Genomic DNA, 26,342 nt, shown 5'->3' on the forward strand with positions numbered 1-26,342 from the left:
ACGGCTGGCCAGATTGTTCTGTGACACGGACGTGGAAGGAAGAACGAACCCAAGTGCAGGACTCTGACACGGAGGCAGGATCAGGAGGCAGAATCTCCGTAGCGAGTGCAGAATCGAGACCAGGCTGAGTCAGGACTAGGGAGACTTCATTCATGAAGAGATACGGGGTTGAAGATTTGGAGTAAGGTTCCTCTCTTTCTGAGAGTCAACCATCAATCTGGCAAGGGCTGACCGGAGCTGTCGGGGTCCTATCCTCCGGTGGCTAATGGAAACCAGGTACTGGTGCTTGAGAGGAATTGGGAAAGATTGGGAATCAAGTGTGGGGATTAAGGACCAATTAGGGAGGAAAGGGAAAAGGTGGGAAATGCAGGCCAGGACCATGACACTTTACTCCACTGTAATACTGATGTATCTGACTTTAGCTTCTCCTTCTCAAATTTCAGGGTGGATTCGATCGATTTGATTGTATTATAATCACTTTCCCCAAAGGGTTCCTTAGGTTCTCTAAGAAGAAGAAATCATGGCTCAAAGAAGAAGTTATTGCGATGCCATTGTGACGGCATTTTTTTTTTTAGCAGGCTTTCTTATTTTTAATTGTTAGCTATTGTCGAGTTGCTAGCTCGACGCTCAACCCAGCACGGATGGAAAGCGTGCAAGGGAGCCTTCGCTCTGAAGTCCAGTGCTGATGCCACTACGCCACCAGCCGGCGTTAGGCTCTCTAAACACATTAGAAATTCTCCCTCCTGTAATCCAGCACCAACCTGATTTCCCTGAACTCCCCTATGACTATTGTAATGTTGCTCTTTTCGCATGCATTTCTATTTCCCATTGTCATCTGTAGACCACATCCTCACTACTGTGTACAACTCTCATCACGGTCATTTTAACTTCGTAGTTCCTTAGCTCTATCCACAATAATTCAACACCTTCTGACCTTATAACACCTCTTTCTAATTATTTGATTTCATGTTTTACCAACAGGGCAACCCTATTCTCTCTGCCTTCCTGCCTGTCCTTTCCATACAATGTGTATCCTTGAACATTAAGCTCCCAGCTATAATCTTCCTTCAGCCATGATTCAGTGATGCCTACAACATCATACCTGCCAATCTGCAACTGCGCTGCAAGTTCATCTACTTCATTCTGTATAGTGAGTGCATTTAAATGTAGCACCTTCAGTCCTGTATTAACCCTTTTTGATTTAGTTTGCATTTAACATTGCAGCTCATCCTGCTGACTGCAATTTTGTTATATGAGTGGCCTCTCCTCACTACACCTTGCCTCTGTTTGTAAAGCAGCGACCTCATCTCAGCACTATTATCCGCCTTTCCTGTTTCTTTGGATTCATAAGCAGCATGGAGAGGCGTTTGCCTGCTACATGGGCAACAGCTTGCTCTCCACATTGTAATACCCTAAATTGTGTACTGGTTTGCGTACCACATTGACAGCTAGGAAGCAATATCTTTGGTCAATCCTGACCAACAGAGGGCTTTATGTCTTTCCACTGTACTGTTGTCATAAAGCAAGAAATTTCTGATATGCAACAGTGAATTGGTGCACAGTAGAATCTGCTAGAGAGTAATGTGATAGGAATCAGTTCATCCTTATGTGATAGCTATTCACTTTCCAGGGCCTGAAAGGCCTTTGCTAAACTTAGAATTCTAGCACAGCAGTATGATCTCCTTAAAACCTATCAGATACTGAAAAGCCTCGTTAGAATGGACATAGAGAGGATGTTCCCTTTGGTGGGGAGTCTAGGACAAGAGGACACAGCCTCAGAATAAGGTGACATCCATTTTTAAACGAAGAAGAGGAGGAATTTCCTTAGCTAGAGAGAGGTGAATCATCAAATTTGTAGCCACAGGTGGCTGTGGGGGTCAAGTCATTGGGTATATTTAAGTCAGACAATGATATATTCTTGATTAGTCATGGCATGAATGGTTACAGGAGATTGGGGTTGAGAGGGAATTGGCTCAGCCATGATGAAATGGTGAAGACTCGATGGGCCAAATGGCCTAAATCTACTCCTATACCTCATGTTTTTATGGTCTTATAACCTTTCCAAAGGGTCAGAATTGCTTCTGACAAAGTTAAAATTCTTACTAATATTCTTTGTTCAGCTATTTTTTTGTAAACAAGAATCAGCCTTCAGTTTTTAAAATAAATGGCAAGCAGCAATCAGTTTGAAGTTAAAAGCACAGCTATGCAAATAATATTCTTTACACTGCACGGGTTGCTGACCCACAGCAGGTGATGGCTGCTCAAGATATATAGTTTGCAAAGTGAAATGTCCATGAGTCTTCCTGTCTGCATCAGTCAATGGGGTTATGTCACTTAGCACATTAAGCATGGGCATAAGCATAGCTCAGCTATCAATGGTTGGGATATATTTTTATCCTAGCCTTCTTGACTTTAAATTTGGGTGTGTGGGATCTCCATCCCCAGAAACTTGTAGAACTTCTGTATGAATTACGTTGTCCCAGCAAAGATATCTGAGAAACATAGAACATAGAATAGTACAGCACATTACAGGCCCTTCAGCCCACAATGTTATGCCGACCCTCAAACCCTGCCTCCCATATATCCCCCCCCCACCTTAAATTCCTCCATATACCTGTCTAGCAGTCTTTTGAATTTCTTAAGTGTATCTGCCTCCACCACAGACCCAGGCAGTGTATTCCATGCACCAACCACTCTCTGAGTAAAATCCTTCCTCTAATATCCCCCTTGAACTTCCCACCCCTTACCTTAAAGCCATGTCCTCTTGTATTGAACAATGGTGTCCTGGAGAAGAGGCACTCTATCTATTCCTCTTAATATCTTGTATACCTCTATCATGTCTCCTCTCATCCTCCTTCTCTCCAAAGAGTAAAGCCCTAGCTCACTTAATCTCTTATCATAATGCATACTCCCTAAACCAGGCAGAATTCTGGTAAATCTCCTCTGTACCCTTTCCAATGCTTCCACATCTTTCCTATAGTGAACCAGAACTGGGCACAGTACTCCAAGTGTGGCCTAACCAGAGTTTTATAGAGCTACATCATTACATCGCGTCTCTTAAACTCTATCCCTCGAATTAGGAAAGCTAACACTCCATAAGCTTTCTTAACTACCCTACCTACCTGTGAGGCAACTTTCAGGGATCTGTGGACATGTTCCCCCAGATCCCTCTGCTCCTCCACACTACCAAGTATCCTGCCATTTACTTTGTACTCTGCCTTGGAGTTTGTCCTTCCAAAGTGTACCACCTCACACTTCTCCGGGTTGAACACCATTTGCCACTTCTCAGCCCACTTCTGCATCCTATCAATGTCTCTCTGCAATCTTCGACAATCCTCTACACTATTCACAACACCACCGTCCTTTGTGTCATCTGCAAACTTGCCAACCCACCCTTCTACCCCCACATCCAGGTCGTTAGTAGAAAACACGAAAGGTAGGGGTCCCAGAATGGATCCTTATGGGACACCACTAGTCACAACCCTCCAATCTGAACGTACTCCCTCCACCATGACCCTCTGCTTTCTGCAGGCAAGCCAATTCTGAATCCACCTGGCCAAATTTCCCTGAATCCCATGCTTTCTGACTTTCTGAATAAGCCTTCTGTGTGGAACCTTGTCACATGATGTGGAACATTACAGGCAAATAATACAAACTAGTAGCAAAACAGCATGAATGTTGGAAGGCGATTGGAGATTATTAGTAATGACAAGGAGAATGTCAAAAAGATGAGGTGACAGAAAGAAGAACAATGGTTCATTTCTCAGCCGTTTTTGAAATGGGTAACATGCTTGTCTGCAACCCGTTGGTAAATTCTTTTAGTTCATAAGAATTGTACCTATTTGTTGACAGGACTGTGCAAAAAGACTTAGGCACATATAGCTAGGGTGCCTAAGACTTTTGTACAGTACTGTATTTGTCAATATGGAGTGGAGAATGAATTTGTAAATCTGGCGGGAATGACAAGCAGGAGGGCTGTGGGACAGGGGACAGACAACGAGAGCCAGGGGTGGAGGTGGTGCAGGTGCAGACACACCCAGCCCTGAGCCACCAGGCAAGGTCATTTGATTTCAAACACTTGGTTTATTGATCATTGAAGAACTTCTGTCTTTGGTGCTACTCCTTCCTCCCTCCCTCCCTCCCTCCCTTCCTTCCCCTTTTCCCAACCATGATTCCCCTCTCCCTGTCCACAACAGAGACCCTTATCAGAATCAGCAGATCTGCTATATTAATAATTGCTATAGTATTGTATTTATTTAGCAATACTGCGCGGAACAATTTACAATAACCAGCTAACCTATTAATGGATCAAACTATCTTACTGATGAAATACACTATAATAGCATCATGCTTAAAACATGGGCTCATCCGGGATTTGAACCCGGGACCTCTCGCACCCTAAGCGAGAATCATACCCCTAGACCAACGAGCCAGCTCTGTTTGAAAAAAATCCCTTGAAGCTTGTAAATCTTCTGAAATGTGGAAATCCTCTGTGAGTGTTACATGTGTGCTGAAAACTATCTGTCTAAATGTAAACATGTTACATCATTAAAATGAAGTAACTGTGTTTATCTATTTTGTTAGTGGGAAGTACCTCCTCCATGGTAGGGAGGGAGTGCCTTATCACTCAAGCACTGGATCTCACCACGGAGACTATACAATAAACTAGTCCTTGAGAAGTTGGTGGATACACTATAACCTCCTATAGTGAGGGTACCCGTAGTACCTTTATCGGATAGGGATTAAAATCTTCGTCTGAGTTTAGGGAAGTGGACAGTGAACCCAATGGCACCATACTTTATACTGAGCAACACACACAAAATGCTGGTTGATCTCAGCTGTTGACCTGAAGTGAATAAACAGTTGATGTTTCAGGCTGGGATCCTCCTGCAGGTGTGGGGAAAAGGCGGAGAATGCCAGAATAAGCTGGCGAGGGGAAGCAAGGAGGACAAGCTAGAAGGTGGTGGGTGAGGCCAGGTGGGCAGGGGAGGAGGAAAGAAGTAAAAAGCTTGGAGGTGATAGGTGGAAACGTAAAAGGGCTGAAGAAGAAGGAATCTGATGAGAGGAGACTGAACCATGGGAAAAAAGGAAGAAGGAAGGGCACTGGGGGGAGGTAACAGTCAGGTGAAAAGAAGATAAGAGGTCAGAGTGGAGAATTGAAGAAGATGGAAGGGTGAGGGGAATATTACTGATGTTAGTTTAGGGGGCAACATACAATCAGGGAGAACCCTCCAGCTCTCTGCTGAAGTAATGACCTGTGAAGGCACAAGCAGAATTCAACAGGTCCACAGTTGGAAACTATCATCATTTGATCTTGTTTCTACGTTGTGGATCAATGCATTTGACATTTACAGCAACAAGAGAAAAGAAATCTCTGACAAAACCCACCACAAAGGTCATACATTACCTATTACACTTCATTGGGATTTGTTCTGAGCTCTCTGAAAGACTAACTTACACACTGTGCAATGTTCGTTTTATAATGAAACATGGACCTGTAGTGTACACAGTGCAGATAATGGGCATTTGCCCTTAGGGAGGTCGTGGCTTTGCTTGATGAATAATATCAATCCTGACAAATTGAAATTATTTGGACGAAGCTGGGATGTTTAATGGAATTGGAAACCAGGAAGGTAGAGAGGAATGTAATGATTGCTTAGGGCACCAACAATCCACCCTTCCACATTTCCCAGCATGACCACTACTTTACCACTTCCTGTCAGAGTGGCCTTATAAACATGCCTAGCATCACTTTATGCACAACCAAGCTTATGTATTTATGTGTACTTATTGTGTGTTTTTATTATTGCACGTATAATTTTACTGTGTTTTGCGTTGTATTGGATCCAGAATAACAATTATTTTGTGTTCCTTTCAGTTCAAAGTTCAAAGTAATTTTATTATCAAGTTGCAGTGACGTCACCATATTCAACCCTGAGATTCATTTTCTTTTAGGCATAGAATAATAACTATAATAGAATCAATGAAAGACCACACCAAATTAGGTGTTCAACTAGAGTCCTAAGGGCAACAAACTCTGCAAATACAAAGAGAAAGAAGAAATAATAACAATAAATAAATAAACAATAAACATTGAGAACATTAGAGCCCTTGAAAGTGAGTTCATTGGTTGTGTGAACATTTTAGTGATAGAGTGAGTGAAGTTATCCCTTTTGGTTCAAGCCTGACGTTTGAGGGGTGATAACTGTTTCAAAATCAAGTGGTGTGAGTCCTGAGGCTCCTGTACCTTCTTCCTAATGGTAGCAGCTAGAAGAGAGTGTGACCTGGGTGGTGAGGGTACCTGCTGATGGATACTGCTTTCCTGGATAACAATGCTCCATGTAGATGTGCTCAATGGTGGGGGTGCTTTACCTGTGATTCACTGGGCTGCAACCGCCACTGTTGGTAACATTTTCCTTTACACTTGTGTACTGCAAATGATGTTCAACAATCTTGAACCTTGAAACTTGAAGGGGCATGTTTTGTCTGACTGTTATATAATTATAGGTCCACACAGCACAGAAACAAGACGTTTTGCCCAACTGGTCCATAGCAACTAAGAGTCCTATCTTGACGCCATTTGGTCCACTTCCAGCTAAACCTTTCCTATTCACGTACCTGTCCAAATACCTTTTACATATTGTCAGTGTAGCTGTATCAACCACTTCTGCCGGCAGCTGATTCCATATACTGACCATCCCTTGGGGAAATTGGTTGTTTCTCTAGTTCCTATTAATTCACTCCCCCTCCCTCTTTACACCTTAAACAGACAGTCTGCCCTCTCAATGATTCCCCATACCTGGCAAAAAGACTGTGCACATTAACCATTCCCCTCATGATTTTTTACATCTCCATATGATCACCCATTGTTCTCCCACACTCCAGTGAGAAAAGTTTAAAAATTGAAATTAGTTGTATATGTCACTTATACAGTACATTAGACTCTGACAACCAAGTGCAGTTCCTGGCCCTCATGTGTGGCTTATCTACTTTGTCCAGTGGAACTGTTTCTACTGACAGGAGCAGGGGTAAAGGCAGGTTACTGATGCTTTAAAACCAGTTGCTTCAGCTTATCTAGGAGAAGGGAAATTCTGTTCTTAAGCCTTTGCTGGCTTTCCAGAATACTCACTAATGCGGAGGGCTTTGGGAGTAAACCCTGAGGAAAAATCTGGAGCTGGAGTCCCTAAGGCAGTCCTACGTTGAGTTCAACGCTGACTGGCAACTCCTGTGATGCTGCTGGTGCCAAACTGTATCAGTCTCTTTTGTTCCTTTGGATTCTTCAGATGCGTGAAGAGGGAGAGCTTTCTACATGGGCATCAGCTTGATCTCCATGTTGTAGCGCCCTGGCTTGCATATCTAGACAGCTAGGATGCAATACCCATGGTCGACCTTAATCAACAGAGGCCTCATCTCCTCAATAGTACATTAAAACATCTGCTCCTGTACTGCACGGATCTATGTTCTTTGTTCTAGGGTAATGCTTCTTGAATAGACAATAGGTGCAGAAGTAGACCATTCGGCCCTTCGAGTCTGCACCGCCATTTTGAGATCATGGCTGATCAACTACTATCCATACCTGGTTCCTGCCTTGTCCCCATATCCCTTGATTCCCCTATCCATAAGATACCTATCTAGCTCCTTCTTGAAAGCTTCCAGTGAGTTGGCCTCCACTACCTTCCGAGGCAGTGCATTCCAGACACCCACAACTCTCTGGGAGAAGAAGATTTTCCTTAACTCTGTCCTAAATGACCTACCCTTTATTCTCAAACCAGAGTGCGAGTGTAAATGAAACTCAACAGCCAATCCACCCATGGTAAATCCAAAATAGACTATTGTCAATTTAAAAAAAAGCGTGTTCACACAATGCATGCTTAGTAGTTAGCACAATCACTTTAACAATGTCAGTGAACAGCAATCGATTGAGGTTTGATTCCTGCCACTGCCTATAAGGAGCTTGTACATGGAAAGACAATGATCGACCTTGTCATTCGACACGGCACATACTGAGCGACGTGGGACAAAAAGGTTAGGTTGATCTTAAAGTAGATTAAAATCTCAGCACAGCATCATGGGCTGAACAGCCTCAGAATCAGGTTTAATATCACTGACATATGTCAGGAATTAGTTGTTTTGTGATAGCAGTGCAGAATACTGTTCTATATTCTGAACAAGATCACGTCAGACCTATCTTCACGCTGCTTTACTATACTAATGTTATATCTCAAGATTCTCTCAACATCTAAAACTCCCCTATGGACTTGAAGTACACTTGCACTTCAATGTGGCAGAACTGAGGCAAGGCAAGGCAGCAGGCCCATAGCCAAGAGCAACGAAGACCTGAGGTTCAATTGATTTAAGTGCCAGGCTAACTCGGAAAGATCAGGTACAGGATGAATCGAGGCAGCGGGGTCCAGGCCCCAGAGTGTATCAAAGCAACTAAACCCAATGTTAGGCACCAGACCAGACTGAAAAGGTCAGGGTGTCGGGGCCAGAGGCTCACTGTCCAATCTGCGCTGAACTAAGGATCTGGGGACAGATTCTCTTTGTTCAGAACACTACCTCATTGCGTCTATTGTTTGTATAAATTAGTTTTTTTCTTCACCCTGCACATTGGGCATTTGACGATCTTTTTTTAATGGGTTCTTTTGGGTTTCTTTGTTTCGTGGTTGCCTGTTAGGAGATGAATCTCAAGGTTGTATAATGTATATGTATGTTCATAATAAGTGTACCTGGAACTTTTAACTTTGAAAGGATTCCAGGGATTGCCCAGGCTATTATCCTGTTTATAAACGCAATAATGTGACATGGCAAATGCAGTTGGAGCTCAGTACTTCTTGGAATGTTAGATGAAAGGCCTAATCCCAACAAAAAAGTATTGCCAGTACTTTTAAGATCAGACAATACTGGCACAAGTGTTTTCAGGATACTGTAGATTTTGTTTTCACTTAAATCTCACAGAATCAAAGTAAAATCCATTCTGTGCAGCTTCACAGCATAATCCAATTCATCAGTAGTCAGACACAACATGAGTTGGAGGATATGAATGTGAAAATAACAATTACTGTCTCCATAATTAAAGGTTTTGTTTTAATAGTTTGATGATAATAACTGACTCATCATGATGGATCTCCTTGCTTAAATAATGATTAGTTCTCTCAATTTGTCACACATTGCTTCCTTATTTATCTCAAACTGGAACCATAGATTTATCCTCATGTGACAGAGGAAGATTCAGATTACTTTATTTATCAATGACATACAGTACTGTACAAAAGTACAAACACACACACACACACACACACACACACACACACACACATATGTGTGTGTGTATGGATATGTATAAATATTTATATATATATAGATAGATAGATAGAGTTAGGGTGCTGAGAGTGAGAGGTGAGCAGGGAGAAATGAATCATGGTTGGGAAAAGGGGAAGGGAGAGCAAAGGAAGTAGGAAGCACTAAAGCAACATTCTGTAATGATCAATAAATCAATTGTTTGGAGTCAAATGACCATGCCTTGTGTCTCAGGGCTGCGTCTGTCTGCATCAAAACAGATTGCCAGGTATGATGTTGTGGCTGTCACTGAATCGTGGCTGAAGGATGCTTGTAGTTGGGAGCTGAATGTCCAAGGTTACACGTTGTATCAGAGGGATAGGAAGGTAGGCAGAGAGAGTGGCATGGCTCTACTGGTAAAGAATGGCATCAAAGTAAAAAGAGGTGACATAGGATTGGAAGATGTTGAATACTTGTGGGTTCAGTGAAGAAACTGCAAGGGTAAAAGGACCCTGATGGCAGTTATATACAGGCCTTCCAACAGTGGCTTGGAGATGGACCACAGGTTACAGCAGGAAATAGAAAAGGCATGTCAAGAGGGCAATGTTATAATAGTCACGGGAGATTTTAACATTCAGGTCGATTGGGAAAATTAGGTCGGCAATGGATCTCAAGAGAGTGAGTCTGTTGAATGCAGCACAATTAGAAAGGGGCAGGGAGAAGCCAGAGTAAGAAGATGCAGGGGAGTCCCGTATGCCATCAGCTTTCTGAACAGACATTAAACCCACAAACAATACCTCAATGTTTTTTTATTTCTGTTTTTGCATTTTTATTTAATTTAACTATATAGTATACTTACTGTAATTCACGTTTTTTCTACAATTACATATTGCATCGTACTTCTACCACAAAGACAATAAATTTCACAAGAAGTGCAGATCATATTCAAACTGACTCTGATTCTCTCACCTCAAGTGCATGCCCTCTTGTATCTGACATTCCTCCCCTGGGAAAATGCTTTTGGCTGCAAATTCAGGTTCATGCTAGCTCATGGGAGATCAAACCCATCTCATCCATTCCCCTTCTCTTTAGTTGCCTCTTAATCAACAGACACCAACAGAATCAACAAACTCATTTGTGAGGCCAGTGATGTTGTGGGGGTGGAACTGGACTCTCTGACGGTGGTGTCTGAAAAGAGGATGCTGTCCAAGTTGCATGCTATCTTGGACAATGTCTCCCATCCACTCCATAATGTACTGGTTAGGCACAGGAGTACATTCAGCCAGAGACTCATTCCACCAAGTTACAACACTGAGCGTCATAGGAAGTCATTCCTGCCTGTGGCCATCAAACTTTACAACTCCTCCCTCGGAGTGTCAAATACCCTGAGCCAATAGGCTGGTCCTGGACTTATTTTCACTTGGAATAATTTACTTATTATTATTTAATTATTTATGGTTTTATATTGCTATATTTCTACACTATTCTGGGTTGGTGCAACTGTAATGAAACCCAGTTTCCCTCGAGATCAATAAAGTATGTCTGTCTGTCTGTCTGTCTATAAGTCTTTCTCCGATAAAGGGTCTTGGCCCAAATCATCACTGTTTATTTTTCTCCCTAAATGCTGCTGACCTGCTGAGTTCCTCTAGCACTTTGTATGTTTTTCTCTGGATTTCCAGCATCTGCAGAATCTCCTGTGTTTATGGTTTGCTGTAGATTTAGGACTTAAAAATCAGGGAAATATTTGGTGCAAATATTTGGTCTACATTGACTGAAATAGACCTCAGGTCACTACTGTTTGCCACATCTTGTAGGTTATAGCTTTTGAAAATGCTATTTCAGATGCTATTTAAATTCAGTGAAGGTTTTCACGTCCATCACTCTCTCAAACACGAAGTTCCGGACACCCACCAGGTCTTGAATGGAAAAAGAAGTTCTTGACTCCTTGCTAATCCTCTGTAAAATAATTTTGATCTATGATCTATTTTCGATAATCATACGGATGGCGTGGTGGTGTAGCAGTTAGGGTAATGCTGTTACAGTAGCAGAGATTCTAGTTCAATCCTGGCCACTGTCTGTAAGGAGCTTTTACATTCACCCTGTAACCATGTGGCTTTCCTCTGGGAGCCCAACAACAAAATCTCTTGTGTTATCTACTCTCTCCCACCTGCCTATTCATTCTATTGGTTCATTTGCTATTTTACCTGCATAAAGGACTAATTAACCTACTGCAAGTAGCACGTTAGCATAACATTACTATAGTGACAATGATCATCCATCTGGGTTCAATTCCTGCCGCTGTCTGTGAGGAGGTTGAATCAGAATCAGATTTAATATCCGTGGCATAAGTCAAGAAATTTGCTGTTATGCAGCAGTAGTACATTGTAATACTTAATAATAAAATACTGTAAATTGCAGTAAGAAGTATACATATATTTGAAAAGTTAAGCTAAATAAGTAATGCAAAATGAAATAAAATGTAGTGAGGTCGTGTTCATGGATTCAATGTCCATTCAGAAATCTGATGGCTGATGGGAAGACACTATTCCTGAATCATTGAGTGTGTGCCTTCAGGCTCCTGTACCTTATCCCTGATGGTATCAATGAGAAGAGAGCACTTCATGGGTGGTGGTGGTCCTTATTGATGGATGATGACTTTTTGAGGTGTGGCTCCTTGCAGATGCCCTGGACGTTCTCACCATGACCGTGTGGGTTTCCTCCTGGTGCTCCAGTTTCCTCCCACATTCCAAGAGGTGTACGCGTGAGTTGTGGGCATGCTATTAAGGCACTGGAAGTATGGCAGCACTTGGGCGCTGCCCAGCACACTCCTCGCCGAGTCAATTTGACGATATATTTCACTCTGTGTTTTGATGTTTCAATGTGGACGTGACAAATGAACCTAATCCTTCTTTCTTGCCGGCATTTCTTTGGGAAGCTACATACACCAGAGGGAGCCCACACAATGAGAGAGTGCAAACTCTATACAGACAGCACCCAAGGTCAGTATTGGACCTTGGTTGTTTGAACCATGAAACAGCAGATATATCTGAAGTTGTACCACCCCACCCATTCCTCCTTTGTGAGATATGTGCATTGCTGGTAAGATCAGCACTTTGAGCTCGATATCCATTGCTCTTATGAAAGAGGTGCTCGGCTGCCCATTTAATCAATACAAGCTGTATACTGAAGATACTTCTGCGATGCTGTTGGATGTTGAGGTTCTGGGCTTCAGACCAGCAAAGATGAAGGGGAAATAATGTATTCTGTTGGCAGACGTTTAGGGTTTTTTTTTTAATTTAGACACAGGCCCTTCAAGTCCAACAAGACAGCACTGCCCAATTATACCAATTAACCTACTAACCTGTACATCTTTGGAATGTGGGAGGAAACCCACATGGTTACGTGGTGAATGTAAAAGCACCTCACAGACAGTGGCAGGGATTGAACTGGCATCACTGATGCTGCAATAGCATGACCCTAACTGCAACACCACCGCGTCATCTGTATGATTATCGAAAATAAGGTCATAGATTTAATTTATTTTACAGAGGATTAGCAAGCAGTCAAGAACTTTTTTTTTCCCCCATTCAACACCTAGTGGGTATCTGGGACTTGGTGTTTGAGAGCGATGGATGTTGAAACCCTCACTGCATTTAAATAGCATCTGAATGAACACTTGAAAAGTCATAGCATACAAGATCTGGCAAAGACAAGTGACTTTGAAGTCTATTTTAGTCAATGTAGATGAAATAGACACTTTTTGCACTGGCTATTTCCCTGATTTTTAAGTCCTAAATCCTACAGTAAATCATAAACACAAGAAATTCTGCAGATGCTGGAAATCCAGAGCAACAAATGCAAAATTCTGGAGGAACTCAGCAGGTCAGGCAGCATCTATGGAGAGGAATGAACAGTTGATGTTTTGGGCCGACACCCTTCATCAGGGCTAGCATTTTGTGTGTTTCCAGAGGTCTCGGAAGCCTGCGGGAGGATTCAGGGCAGCTTATGAGGGGACCTGAGGGGTTGTTAAGCAACCGCATGAACCACGTCTTCAGCCAACCCTCTTGCTATGACCCAGGGTACAGCTGACTTCTCGTACTCAGGGACTTTGGGACTTCTAAGCTGAGCTCTCTTCCTCTGTCAGACCCCTGGTAGGCTCACCTTACTCAGAAAGTTGATTTTTTTAAATTAAGAATTTAAATCCTTTGCCAATATTTTTTTCCAATGAACTCAACAAACAAGAAAGGGAGGTTGTAACACACAGAAATTCTGGGGGACCACAGCAGTTCAGGCAACATTGATGGAGAGGAATAAGCAGTCAATATTTTGGACTGAGACCCTTCATCAGGACAAGAAAGGAAGGAGGCAGAATCCTGACTTATACAGGATTGGACTTTGGGGCTTAATTCCCATGGTGAAGTCTCAATTTTATGTCAATAGGTAGAGTGATACAGAGACCAAGCTGACAATTCAATGATAAGATGAACCATATTAAAACTCTACATCCATCCATCCAGAGTCAGCTCCTATTAATACAACCTTAGAACTTTGAGCCTGTAGGGTGGCATGGTACCATGGCATGTTAGCACAGCGCTTTCTAGCTCCAGTGGTCACCATCCAGGGTTCAATTCCCTCTGCTGTCTACAAGCAGTTTGCATGATCTCCTTATAACCATGCAAGTTTCCTTCAGACGTTTGGTTCCTTCCCACGTTCCAATGACATACAGTTAGTGAGTTACAGGCATACTACGTTGGCACCAGAACCATGCCTTGTGGGCTGCCTCCAGCACATCCTTGGATTGACACAAAAAAAAGCTGCATTTCACTGTCAGCTTCCATGTAATAAATAAACTTAATCTTTAAATATAATTTACCTCAAATTCAAATTATCTATTGGAAACTCGAGTAGGAACCTTTTTTATCCAAGATGGCAGATAGAAGGGGACTGGGTGCCTTGATAGGAAACATTCATAAGCACAAGTAGCATAACACGTTCCAGAGCTGGCAACATGGGTTCAATTGTCACCTCTATCTGTAAGGAGTTTGTATATTCTGTCCCATGATCATATGGGTTTCCTCTGACTGCCCCGGTTTCCTACCACGGTCCAAAGACATATGGATAAGGATTAGGAATTTTGAGCTGTAGGCATGCTCACTTGGCACCAGAAGCTTGGAAGCACCTTTGGGCTGCCCCCAGGACATCCTTGGATGGTGTTCATCATTGACACAAGAAAGGTACATTTCACTGCCTGTTGTATTTCAATGTACATGTGACAAACAAAGCTAATCTATTAGGTGACATTAGTGCTCAACAGTAATGGCTGTATTTTGGCAATAAAAAATACACCGAAGGTACTCAGAGTAGATTTTGGAACAAATAAATGTGTTGATAACAGCCAATCCTCTCAATCATCTTTAGAACTTTAATTTGATGTGTACCTCATAACAAGAAGAAATGGGTCCAAAATCTTTTGGGCCATTAAGTATGCAGAATAGAGCCTCTTACTGCTACTTAGTTGCTACAACAATGTAGGAGTTTGGCCTTGAGTGTAGCACATCCATTTATCCATATATCCATCCATCCATCTGTCCTCCAACCGTCCATCTGTCTATACATCCACCTATCCTCCCATCCAACTGTCCATCTGTCTATACATCCATCTATCCTCCCATCCAACTGTCCATCTGTCTATACATCCACCTATCCTTCCATCCTGCCATCCATCTGCCCATCCAACTGTCCATCTGTCTATACATCCACCTATCCTCCCATCCAACTGTCCATCTGTCTATACATCCACCTATCTTCCCATCCAACTGTCCATCTGTCTATACATCCACCTATCCTCCCATCCAACTGTCCATCTGTCTATACATCCACCTATCCTCCCATCCAACTGTCCATCTGTCTATACATCCACCTATCCTCCCATCCAACTGTCCATCTGTCTATACATCCACCTATCCTCCCATCCAACTGTCCATCTGTCTATACATCCACCTATCCTCCCATCCAACTGTCCATCTGTCTATACATCCACCTATCCTCCCATCCAACTGTCCATCTGTCTATACATCCACCTATCCTCCCATCCAACTGTCCATCTGTCTATACATCCACCTATCCTCCCATCCAACTGTCCATCTGTCTATACATCCACCTATCCTCCCATCCAACTGTCCATCTGTCTATACATCCACCTATCCTCCCATCCAACTGTCCATCTGTCTATACATCCACCTATCCTCCCATCCAACTGTCCATCTGTCTATACATCCACCTATCCTCCCATCCAACTGTCCATCTGTCTATACATCCACCTATCCTCCCATCCAACTGTCCATCTGTCTATACATCCACCTATCCTCCCATCCAACTGTCCATCTGTCTATACATCAACCTATCCTCCCATCCAACTGTCCATTTGTCTATACATCCACCTATCCTCCCATCCAACTATCCATCTGTCTATACATCCATCTATCCTCCCATCCAACTGTCTGTCTGTCCATCTGTCCTTCCATCCTAATAATTGTCCATTCATCCATCCACACATCTCAACCTTCTTCTACACAGTAATTTTCCCTGCCTCTTGTTCTCATTAGCTCAGAGCATCAAAACCAAGAGGCAGTCCTCATTAAAAACAATTAAGGGTAACTACTTCTTAAAGATATATCACCTTTAACCAATTTCCCCCAAAAACAATATCTGAGGAGGTTTTTTAATAGGTGTCAATAAGTATCTTTAAGAAAATGACCAGAAACTGGTTCAACTATGGAAATGCTTTAATTATAAAGGTGTGGACTCAATGGGTCAAAGGGTCTGATTTCTTTACTGCTGCATACTTTCAGCAGCTTCACAGGCACATAGCATCAAGTAAGCAGCATTCACAAGAAAAAAACCTAAATTATTACAAGAACAAAAGCAATTAGAATTTAACAAATTATTGTGCAAAGTGTTACTATACTATACTGCCAGTTGGTTCGAGAACTGAATGGTTGAAGGTAAGTAGCAGTTCTTGAACCAGGTGGTAGGAGTTTCCAGGCTTCTGTCTCTTCTGCCCGATGCAGGCTGTGAGAAGCAGGCTCAGCCCAGATGGTAGAGATCTCTGACGGTGAATTTTGCTTCATTGAGGCAGCACCTCCTGTGGAGCGGTGGCACATTAGCATAGCAGTTAGTGTCTCATTTTACAGTGATAGTGATCACTGACTGGGGACAAGAAGAAATCTGCAGATGCTGGAAATCCAAGCAACACACACAAATGCTGGAGAAACTGAGCAGGTCAGGCAGCATTGATGGAAAAGCGTAGACAGTCAACGTTTTAAATCAAGACCCTTCATTAGGACTGTTATACCCTCAAAATTTTGTACATCTATCTATACCTCTCATCGTTTTGTATTCCTCAATCTGTTAAGAGTCCAAACCAAATCAGACCAAATCACTGATTAGGGTTCAATTTCCACCACTGTCTGTAAGGAGTTTGTACCTTCTCCCCGTGACCATGTGGGTTTCCTCCAGATACTCTGCATTCCTGCCACATTGAAAAGATGTAGGGGTTAGGCTTAGTGAGTTTTGGGCATCCTATGATGGTGATGGAAGCATGGCAAAACCTACAGGCTACCCAGCACAGTCCTTGTGGATTTGATTTGACGCAAAACAATATATTTCACTGTTTAGATGTACATGTAACTAATGCAGCTAACCTTTATTTTCCCATTTTACAATTGATGTGGAGAGAAGTGCCTGTGATTTGACTTTTTCCAAACAAACTTCAGTAGAACTTATTTTCACTGTACACATGTGATCTCCTGTCTAGGGTGCAGGGCGAGGGTACTTCTGACAATGCTGTGCTCCCTCTGAACAGTACTGGGTATCTTGGACTGTCTAATGAGTTAAGATCATAAGGCTTATGATCTTCTGATCCAGAGGTGAGAGCACTGAAAATTGTGAAGAGGATTTGGAGTGAAAGATAATCAAGTCCAAGGAAAGTTTTGGTCTGTTTTTGTTTGGATTCAATGACAGATTGAGGTAGACAAAATTATGAAATGTATAGATAGATATACAAAATTATGAGGGGTATAAATAGGGTAAATGCAAGCAGGCTTTTTCCACTGAGGCTGACTGAGACTAGAGCGAAAGGTCATGGGTTAAGGGTGAAAGGGGAAATGTTTAATGGAAACATGGGGGGAATTTCTCACTCAGAAGGTGGTGAGAGTGTGGAACGAGCTGCCAGCAGAAGAGGAGGATGCAGGTTTGATTTCAACATTTAAGAGAAATTTGGATAGGTACACGGATGGGAGGGGGGGGGGTTATGTAGGGCTGTGGTCTGGGTGCAGGTTGACAGGACTAGGCTGCATGATACCTCCATATGGACTGGATGGGCTGAAGGGGCTGTTTCTGTGCTGTAATGATCTATGACTCGATAACTCTATGACACAATGAGCAGAGGGACACCTCTTTAAGTTGAACAAAATACTCGGAAGTGTCTGAAATACTGGGGGAGTTGATAAAACAAGCTAAAATATTATTTATCAAACGCCGCAGGAATTCACACCCTGTCCCACACTCAGATTAAATTACAAGAGGAGCTAAAGATGGTGCCAGAGGTTTTTGCTGACCTGGGCAACTTCTTCGAGTTCATCCACAAAATAGGTTAAATCTATTCTCGTGTCTTTATGTCCCTGTGAAGGTGGCTGGGGTTCTGCTGGAATCTATGATCCACAGCTGAGTCAAACTGAGTTCTTCATGGGTTCTGGGTTCTCGCTCTTCAGAACTTGCTGCCATCATATATCTATCTCTCTCTGTCTCTCTCCCCCCCCCCCTCCCCTTCTCTGTCTCTTTCATTTTTCTCTATAGTAGTTAGTGGTAAGGCAACGTGATGCAAATACCATGAGATTTTCATATCCATCACTCATAACACGTGACATAAACACACCAATACCACAAGGCGAGATGCTCCAGGCAACTTTACTGACCAATGTGGATTGTAATATGTGAAAACCTGTCTATGATTACCATTTCTTTCGTCTTTTGGAAAGCCTCCTCACACTGCTTTGTCCACAAAAAGAGAGCCTTTAGATCAGCAGAAGGGAGGAACTGAAGCATGTGCGGAGGAATCTAAAGGAGATCAGGGGGGCTAAAGAGGAATACAGGAGACAGCTGGAGAACAAGTTTGGGTAGGGTAGTGCATGAGAAGTGTGGAGAGGCGTGAAGAACATTACTGGCTGTAGAGCCTCAGAATGCAGCCGTGAATGGGCTAATAAGTTAAACTAATCCTTCAATAGATTTCACAATTGCCCTGTTCCTGTTTGTACCCCCCTCAGCATGCCAGTCTTGGTGCCGAGGCACCAGAAGCTTCCTCAGCACCAAAGCCTCCCCACCTTCCTCCTCCCCCCTCCAGTTCAACACACAGATGAACACAGGCTACCACTATCTACAGCCTTCCTTGCCTTGTGCCTACATTCCACTCCTCCACACACCAACCGCTATCGTCCCGATCTTCACCTCCCCGAATCCGCACCTTCCACCAACTCCCCAGTCATCGTGGACTCACTGTCACTACTAAGCAGGTAAGAAGGGATCTGGGGAAACTCAGACACGGAAAAGCATTGGGACCGGATGGTGTGAGCCCCAGGGTCCTGAAGGAGTGTGCTGAGCAGCTGAGTGGAGTTCTCCAGTGCATTTTCAATCTGAGTCTCGGCCTGGAAAGGGTCCTGACTGTGTGGAAAACCTCTCGTGTGGTCCCAGTACCCAAGAATAGACAACCAAAAGTCTTGAATGACTACTGTCCAGTGGTCCTGACCTCACACATCATGAACATCCTAGAGAGGCGGGTCCTGGCTCACCTCCAACCCCTGGTCAGATCAGCCCTCGATCCCCTGCAATCTGCCTCCCAGGAGCACATTGGAGTGGATGATGCTGTCATCTACCTGCTGAACATAGGCTACTTCCATTTGGATAAGCAGAGCAGCACTATGAGGGTAATGTTGTTTGATTTCTCAAGTGGCTTCAATTACATACAGGCCTCATTGCTGGGGGAAAAGCTCCATTCAATGCAGGTTGGTACTTTCATTTTATTCTGGATATTGGACTACCTGACTGGCAGACCAGTTGGTGGGGCTTCAGAGCCGTGTGCCAGACTGGTCTATAAGCAGCACAGGGGACTGTATTGGCTCCCTTCCTGGTTTTCCTGTATATCTTGGACTTTAGATAGAACACTGAGTCATGTCATCTGTAGAAATTCTCTGATGACTCAGCAATAGTTGGGTGTATAAAGGGAGAATGGGAGGATGAATATAGGGTCCTGATGGAGGACTTTGTCAAATGGTGCAAGCCGAGTCATCTGCAACTCAACATCAGTAAGACAAAGGAGATGGTGATGGACTTTAGGAAGACTGAGCCTGCACTGCTCCTGGATACTGTTGATGGTGAGGACGTGGATGTGGTGAGGTCCTGCAAGTACCTGGAAGCCACATTGATGACAGACTTGAGTGGAGCACCAACACAGAGTCTGGTACAAGAAGGGCCAGAGTCACCTCTACTTCCTGAGGAGACTGAGGTCCTTTGGAGTATGCAGGCCTCTCCTTCACATGTTCTACTAGTTTGTTGTCACCAGTACAATCTTCTATGTGGTGGCGTGCTGGGGCAACAACATCCACATCGGTGATGCCCACAGGCTCGATAAATTGATCAGAAAGGCTAGCTCTGTTATAGGAGTCAAATTGGAGGCTGTGGTAGAACAAAGGACCCTACAGAAAATCCTGCCAATTCTGGACAATATTTCTCACCCTCAGCATGCCTCCTTGGCTAAACAGAGGATCGCTTTTAGTAATAGACTTTTAGTAATAGTAATTATTACTTTTAGTAATAGCTGCTCTGCTCCAGAAGAGTGCTATATGAGGTCATTCTTAGCCTTGGGCATTAGGTGCTATAATGAGTCAACCTATAGCTGGGGAAGTGATGACCCCCTTCTGTAAGGCTGTTTGTGGTAACTTATTTTTTATTCTTTCTTTCTTCTCTTTTAACACTTGTATATTTGTATAACTTCATGTAGTGCTACTGTGACACTGTAATTTCCTTTGGGATCAATAGTGTATCTATCTATCTGTTGCCATGTCTTCGTGATTTACAGTAATGAGTCCAAGGGATGGAGCACAGTCGCCAGGTTTGGCAGGAATGTGATGTAGTAATTGACAAATCCTGAAAAGGACAACAACTTTGACAGATCCTTTGGCCTTGAGGCATCCACGATTGCATGAATTTTCTCAGCACACACGTATAAATCTTGTGTGTCAATAGTGTGACAACAGTAAGTGAGGATTAGTTTAAAGAATTCACACTTATCACATCATGCTCTGAGCCCATAATTTTCTAATCTTTTTAACAGTGTCTAGATAATTTGGAGTTCCTCCCTGTCATTCTCACTGGTAACAATTATGCCATTCAAGTAACACTGAGTGCCAGGACAGTCTTGAAGCAACAGGTCCATAGCTTTCTGCCAGAGTGTAGATGCACATGCTACTCGAAAAATAAGCCTATTATAGCGACAAAACCCTTTGTAAGTGTTTATGGTGAAAAATACTTTGCTGAAGTATTTTCCTGCAGAAAAATTTGCAGAGATACCCTCTGTCTTGGGCAGAGGGTATTGATCTACTTCCAGTACAGGGTTGATGGTGACCTTAAAATCACCATGGGTCCTGACAGATCCATTTTTCTTGGCCACTAGGACTACTGGCATTGCACATAGGCTCCTCTCAACCTTGGAAAAAATTCCTTTAATTTCCTTGCAATTGAACTCACTGGATACTTTATCATGAATGATATAAGGAACTGGATGGATCTTGTAAAACTTGGGTGTGGCATTTTCATTTAATGCTATTTTGCCCTTGATGTGTCTGAGATTTCTCTTGCCACCCTTGAACACTGTTGTGGCTTCATCCATTCCTTTTTTTTTCCATTTCATTTTAAATCTTTTTTTATTGAATTAAAAAATATATAAAGACAAATACAAATCAGATAAGTTATATCAAATACATATTCCAATAAAAATACAAACAAGAAAAGAAGTGTACACTGTCAAAATCATAGATAGTATAATATTGAGCTAATATATAAAAGGAACCATGACTCCTCTTAACAATTCAAGAAAAAAAAGACAAAAAATTTCTATTATTAAGAAATTCCTTTTCTTAATTCATTTTCAGGTGACTCTGTTGCAGGGGGTGAGGCATGCAATTGGTGAATGCATCTCCAATCAAGTTGTACTTGCCTCAGCCAATCACAACCCCACAAAGCTGGTGCTCCTGTTTTTACCACATGCAAGCCCACTGTGGCTTGTTAGTTGCTGTATTTCAATGTTATGAATATCATTCCCTCAGGATTCATCTTTTCTCCTGTATAAGTTCTTAGTCGGGTATCTGCAGGCTTCAGTTCAGTATCTTTGAAATGCTGTTCGAATTCATTTTATGGAAAGACTGAAACAGCAGAGCCAGTATCCATTTCCATTTTAATTAATTTGCTGTTCGCTTGTGGAGAAAGCTATATTACTTGTCTCTTGTTAATTTCCATATTGTATCAGTCAAGGCTACCCAGTCCTGAGACATTCTAAACATTATCAGAATTTTCATTAACAGCATGCCAATTAGTGCTCTTTCTGAAGCTGCAACTTGTCTTTTTCGCTTCCCCGTGCAAGCCATTCATTTTTCTCTGCCTGACATTCTCTTTGTATGTGGCCCGCTTTGTTGCATTTTCTGCAAGTTTTGTCTTTAAGCCTGTATTGGTCTGGTGTTTGTGAGCCCCTGTCACAACTGTAACACAAGTTGTTCGGCCAGGCAGGTTTCTCTTTAGACGTTGCAATGTTGTTCACATGCACTTTCATTTCTGACTGAAATTTGATTGTATTTCTGGCTATAATTTCAACCATTCCTTTAAAAGTGAGTTTTGCTTCAGTTAGGAGCTGTTTTTTTTTTCTTTTCAATCCAGCCACATACACTGAAATAGACTCCCTTTCCTTTTGATTTTGCTTTTGAAACCTGAAATGCTGTGTAATCAACAATGGATTCAGTTCTAAATGCTCCTGCATTACTTTCATGATATCAGCAAATCATATTTCGACTGGTTTGGTTGAAGCACTTCTGAGCAAACCCTATGCCTTTCACAGCAAAAGTGGCACTCGTTTCTCATTGGCTCTTTCATCCACTTCAAAATACTGCTCAATTTGTTCTGAATACACCATCCAGTTATCTATTGTGTAATTGAATGCATCTATTTTTCTAAAGTAGCCTGCTATTTCTGCTTTTATTTATTATTATTATTATTATTATTATTATTATTATTATTATCATCACCCAGTGCTCACTGTTAACAAACCTATGAATTTTGTCCATTTTCTGCTTTCTTTAAACTTGAATGTCTTCCTGTGCTTCCAAAGAAAATAAACATACAGTGCTTTTTTTTAAACTCGAGTGTCTCTCTCCTCTTCTGAAGTAAAAAAAAACCTGCTGTGGTTCAACAGGTTAGGTTGTCGCCTCAGGTTTGTTTTAAATGTTACTCGTCACCACTGTTTGGTTTTGTAACTCAAAAGCATCAAACTGTTCAAAAGGAAAGCACAGGAGCCTGGGATAATGTGTCCTTAGTTTTGTTTTACTTTTAGTCCGGCATGCAAATATGGCATAGTGGCATAGTGACGTATGCCATTCATGTATTTTTATGAATAACCCATAATGAATTATGTAAACAAATAAAGAATGCTTAATCAAACAATATATTTTTAACATTACTGAAATTTTAAATACACAACAGTGTGAAAAATGAAACAACATCCAGTGAGCGGCAGTTCTGTGGGAGAAAACGCTTTGCCAATGGGGAGTGACTAGTCTGGTTCAAACTGACAAGAAGGTGACAGAGACTCAAATAACCATGTGTTACAGCAGTGGTGTGAAGAAGAGCATCTCTGGACACAGAAAACATCAAACCTATAGCAGCCGAAGACCACAAACATTACAGCATAAAAATTGGCCACTGGGTGTAGAGCATTACAGCACAGTACAGGCCCTTCGGCCCATGAAATTGTGCCAACTTTTAAACTTACTCTAATATCAATTTAACCCTTCCTTGCTTCATAGCCCTTCATGTTTCTATCATCTATTTGACTATCTTAGAGTTTCGTAAATGTTCCCGGTGTATCTGCCTCTACATCACCCTTGGCAAGGCATTCCATGTACCTACCACTTTCTGACATCCTCCCTATACTTTAATCATCTTAAAACCTTGTACTGGCAATTTCTATCCTGGGGAAAAGCCTCTGGCTGTATTGCAGCCTTGCTGAGGGTGGTGACATGAATGGTCAAGGCTAAGTCACAGACTCATATGGTATGTAAACAGGCCCTGAGAAACCAAGGCCGTACTGATGATCAAGCATCCAGTTACACTCCCAACTAATTCAATTTTATTTTTTCCACTTTCTCATTAACTGCATCCAAGTCCCCTACTTTGTGAGGTAAACTGTTGAGGACAAGTGTCTATCTTATCGTACTAGTGATCGTTCTCTGTAACTGTATCACTATACCCCGCTTGTTCTCTTTTGTGCAATCTCGATTTACGTATGTGTGGAATGTATTATTTAATTAGCAATACAGCTTGGAACAGGCCCTTTCGGCCAAATAAGCCACGCCACCTAGCAACCTACCTACTTAACCGTAGCCTAATCGCAGAACACTTTACAAAGACCAATTAAGCTACAGATCGGTATGTCTTTGGACTGTGGGAGGAAATGGAAACACCTGGAGGAAACTTGTATGGTTCACAGGGAGGACCGTGCAATCTCCTGATAGAAGGTGTTGGAATTGAACTTCAAACACTATGATACACAAACTGCTATTTTACCATGCTGCATGGATGGCATGGAAACAAAAGCTTTTCACTGCATGTCAGTACTATTGTGGCAATAATAAACCTATTCCAATTCATGTTCCCATTGAGGGCTATGGGGAAATGGCGCAGAGTAGCATGTAAAATCTGGGATAGTTCAATTATTATCAGATTGAATGGTCAGACAGGCTTAGGGTTAATGTGGTTGTTAAGTTACTGCCTAGTAACCAGAAATATAAAGATATCCCACAGTAGCTGTTGGAGGGTTTAAATGCAAACTGTTAAAGAACAGAAATAAGAGACTGCAAATGCCAGGATTGTATTAACAATTTGCTGGTGGAGCTCAGCAGGTCAAGCAACATTGGAGGGTGGAATTTCATTCCTGAAGTTGTATTTTTAACCCGAAGCTTTAGCAATTTATTTCCTCTGACAGATTCTCAGCCACTGAGTTCCTTCAGCAGATTGTTCGAACGATTGTGTAAACTCGGAAGTTGAAAGTGGGAAATCTCACCTCTTTGAGGATAACCACAAATCCACCAGATAGTATTAAAATCTCATTGGATTTCTCAATCTACTCCAGAGAAGGAACTCTCCTCTCCAGATCATTTATTCTAGTATGGCACAGCGCATGACATTCGGTCCACAATGCTCCGCCAACCCATATAAATCCACCCACAATCAAATAGTTTGGCAGAGACTAGATGGGTTGAAGGGCCTGTTTCTGTGCTGTAGTATTCTATGACGCTTCTCTTCCACATCGTCCTCCATTATTCTTGCATCCATGTGCCTATCCAGGAGTCTCTTAGAAGTCCTGAATGAATCAGCATCTGCCACCATCCCTTGTAGTGCATTCCATATCAGCAACTCTCTGTGTAAAAAAATTACCTCTGATATCTCCCAAAACTTTTCTCCACTCACTTTAAAAGGACAACCTTTGGTACTGGCCATTCTTAAATCAACCGAAGGCTATGTATGCTAGCATGTCGAAGCTAATCATGAACTCTGGTGTCAATGGCCAAGATATGGCTACTCAAAAATGAGAAGTTAGGATATTCACTCGGGGTACTGTGAGCAGTTCTGGGACCCTTATCTAAGAAAGGATATACTGACATTGGAAAGGGTTCAAAGAGGACTCATGAAAATGATTCCATGATTGAATTGCATGTGATGGCTCTGGGCCTGTACTCACTGGAATTCAGAAGAAAGAGAGGTGACCTCATGGAAACCTATCGAATGTTGAGATGTCTCAATAGAGTGGATGTGAAGAGGATGATTCCTATGATGGGGGAGTCCAAGACCAGTGGAATCAGTGTCAGAATAGAGGGGCATCATTTTGGAACAGAGATGAGGGAGAATTTCTTTAGCCAGAGAATGGTGAATCTATGGAATTTGTTGCCACAGTGCCGGTAGAGGCAAGTCATTGAGCATACGTAAGGCAGATGCTGATAGATTAGTGATTAGCCAGGGCATGAAGGCACATGAGAAGAAGGGAGGAGATTGGGACTGAGAGGAAAAATGGAATGGCCTTGATGAAATGGTGGAATAGATTTGATGGGTCAAATGGCCTAATTCTGCTCCTATATCTTATGGTCTTATGGTCCTGTGATACCAGCTGAAAAATATGGCAGCACAGTCCAGACCCTGAGCATATTACTGAGATAGGACCCGGGTCTTAGAGCAAGGAATGACCCCATGAGCGCACACATTAAATGCCAGGCCAGATAGATTGAACAGGCACAGTGTTCGGACCAGAGGTGAGAGTTGGAATAATTCTGCTCACTGCTCAGTGACATTTACTCCGCTGTGTGTGGAACTGAGGCCAAGGCTGTGGGCCTGCTCCCATGGCTCTGGGCTTTGTGTTTGAGGACTCACTTTCATTCCAAATGCTATTTGTTCACACTTATTGTTTGCATGATTAGTTTTCTTTAACTCTCTCTGCACACTCGGTGTTTGTCGATCTTCATTTTTGGTGTGTTATTTTGGGTTTTTTGTTTTGTGGTTGCGTGTGGGGGATGAATCTCAATGCTTATCTATACCTTCATAATAAATATACCTTGAACTTTGAACTCCTCATCCCATGTTCTCGATATTAATTGCAAGTTTATTTATTATTACTTTATTCTTTTGTATTTAATGTATTGCCATTTGCACATTGGTTGTTTGTCCATCCTGTTGATCTTTCATTGATTCTATTA

At 42.3% G+C, this 26,342-nt stretch overlaps 1 non-coding gene across 1 annotated transcript; it reads right to left on the bottom strand.

Annotated features, from left to right (window-relative positions):
* Positions 1-4,360: 4,360 nt before the first annotated feature.
* Positions 4,361-4,432, bottom strand: trnap-agg (transfer RNA proline (anticodon AGG)). Its single transcript has one exon. It is a non-coding gene; the product is annotated as a tRNA-Pro (tRNA).
* Positions 4,433-26,342: the final 21,910 nt, after the last annotated feature.

The sequence above is a fragment of the Hypanus sabinus genome, chromosome 3 (genome assembly GCF_030144855.1).
Source record: "Hypanus sabinus isolate sHypSab1 chromosome 3, sHypSab1.hap1, whole genome shotgun sequence".
In the NCBI taxonomy this organism is placed as follows: Eukaryota; Metazoa; Chordata; class Chondrichthyes; order Myliobatiformes; family Dasyatidae; genus Hypanus; species Hypanus sabinus.